Genomic DNA, 2,721 nt, shown 5'->3' on the forward strand with positions numbered 1-2,721 from the left:
AAAACTGTAAATTATTTAACTAAATTTCATTTTCATTGTATCCCACGGCAAAAAAAAAGAAAAAGAACGTAGCAGCATGTAAAAATGTATTATAAAAACACAATTCAATCAAGGTAAAGCTTTAAGCATAAACGTTTCATGGGTGTATAGGCTACATGACTTTGCAAACATTTGAAATATTAAATATAATTCAGTGTCTATTTCAATGCACAGCAGGCTTTTCCACATAGTTTAACGCTCTTTTCACATAGGCCTATTAAATATTCACTAATCAAACCTGTTACATTTCTTAATTAGAGTAATGAAATTAACAACTGACTTGTACTCAGTCAACAGCAAGAAGGCAGAGGCTCGCAAAAAGGAGGGAGAACCTGCACTAGCATCACTGACAGATGATGAGGAGATGGTCAGTAGAAGAATTTTAAAATCCAAAAGAAAAAAAAAACTGTTGCTTTTGTATTTGTAGAAAATAAAGATGACCAAATCAATTGTAAATAATGTGTGTTTATTTAACAGCTGTGGTGGTGGTTACGGCATATATCTCGAACTACCCCTCCATCTGGCATCCTTCCATTCCATACAGTAATCTGATTCATTTTCAGAAGGTGCGATGATGGGAATATGAGTGTCATCAATGCATCCAACCACACTGGAAATCCTTAAGAAAATTCTAATTATTGGATTACTTCCAGAGGTTGCAGCAAGATGTTATCAAGTGAACATCATTTATCAGATTAGCCTCATTTAAACCGATTTCTACAACACTGACCTACAGTCCAGTGAAACTCCTCTTTGACGGATTTGTGCCCAGGAAAAAAGTCTCAGAAAGAACTTGAGAGCGACGTACATTTTCCTTATCAGTCTGCATACAGCGGCCTTACTAATGTGCTCTGCATCTCCAATATTTTAAAGGAAACTACCACTTAAAATGCTACCGCTCAAATAAATCTGCATGTGAATATGGCAAAAAAAAAAAAAACTCCCTACGAATTTTTGCAGCCTCCTCATCTACGGGATCCTGTAGATGGCTACCCTCCATCAAAGACGTTTACCACAAACTCTGCCTAGGGAGAGTGAGAAGCATCATCAAAGACTCCTCTCACCCCAATCACAGACTGTTCACTCCTCTCCCATCGGGGAGACGTTATAGGAGTCTTCGCTGTCGCACCAGCAGACTCAGGAACAGTTTCTTTCCCTCAGCGGTCAGCCTACTGAACTCCAATCCCAGGCGCTGAACACTACATCCTAGATGGACCACCTAATGCTTAACTAAAAAAACTAAAAAAAAACTGTCTGCACTCCTCACTCACAATGTTCTTATTATACCCTCTGTTATTTTGCACATTTCTCTGATATTTTGCACATTCCTTTGCACATTTTTACCTCCGGATGCCGTTTGCACTGTTATGGTCATTGGCCATATATAAACATATGCTATTTATGTACCTCACTGTATAATGCACCTTCTGTTTATACTCACTGTATAATACACCTTCTGTTTATACTTTCCTTGCACCCTATGTTGTATGTACAGTCATTTGCATTGAGCTGGTCTCTGCCCTCCTACCTCATAACTTGCACTATATGTCATAAAGCTTAATGTACTGTATATACACAATCTATATGTATTTATATACTCTGTTATTTGCACTTCTGGTTAGATGCTAACTGCATTTCATTGGCTCTGTACTTGTACTCTGCATACTGACAATAAAGTTGAATCTAATCTAATCTAAATCTAAAGAGGAGATGCCATTTTTGTCACTTTGACCGTGTCTGCATGATGAAAATATGTGCAATGAATAAATACCTGCACTGCAAAAAATGCTTTGCTTACTTAGAATTTGTGTCTCCTTGTCTCCAGTCAAAATCTCAAAATATTCTTAAATCAATATGCATTTTCTACATAAAAAAGACATAAGGTATTTAGTCTTGCTTCCATGGGGGGAAAAAATAATTTAAGTGCATTTTTCTTATTTTGCTAATTATCTGCCAGTGGGGTAAGAAATTAAAAATATGCATGTTGCCGTATCATTTTTCATCTATAGAAATTGCATCTTAACGTAAGAATTTTTAGATTTTTTTACTTGAAAGACAAAAAGTACTCAGTAAGAAAAGCATTTTTGCAGCGTGAATGAATGAATGAATGAGGTATTTAAACATCGCTTACACTTTAAAAAGGGGAAGGAGACCGTAAGAAACTCTGGGTTTACCAAAGAAAACCTGCTTCCAACCAGGTTAGGTTCATAGAGTAAGTCACCACGGTGGCTGACTCTGAAATAAGTTACCTCTCTTTTAGAAACGGGCTTGACTTACTCTGCTTTCTCGGGTTTGACAAACCTCCCATTCTGAAACAGAAAACCCAGAGTTTCCCTAATTTCAGGGTTAACATACTCAGAGTTTTAATTTAACCTCCTTTCTGAAACAGGCCCCAGGTACAGCATTGCACTTGAGATGTGAAGCACTTGGGTACAAGGCTTGATTAAATAGCTCAAAGACTTAAAGTAAACTAAAATGACATGGTTGCTTCAGCAAATGTTTTTATCTCTTGTTTGCTTTAGTTAACACTATTGTTTAGGGTTTAGTGTATTTGTACGGTATTTTCAAACACAATGGAGCGTTAACCTTTTAGTGCCAGTAAGAACTTGGTCCTTTGTTCACTTCATGTTACCAGAAATTAATTTACAAACAAGGCACAATTCGATGCAGGATTTTCAGAAA

This window comes from Sinocyclocheilus grahami, unplaced genomic scaffold (genome assembly GCF_001515645.1).
Source record: "Sinocyclocheilus grahami isolate Dianchi unplaced genomic scaffold, SAMN03320097.WGS_v1.1 scaffold994.1, whole genome shotgun sequence".
Taxonomy (NCBI): domain Eukaryota; kingdom Metazoa; phylum Chordata; class Actinopteri; order Cypriniformes; family Cyprinidae; genus Sinocyclocheilus; species Sinocyclocheilus grahami.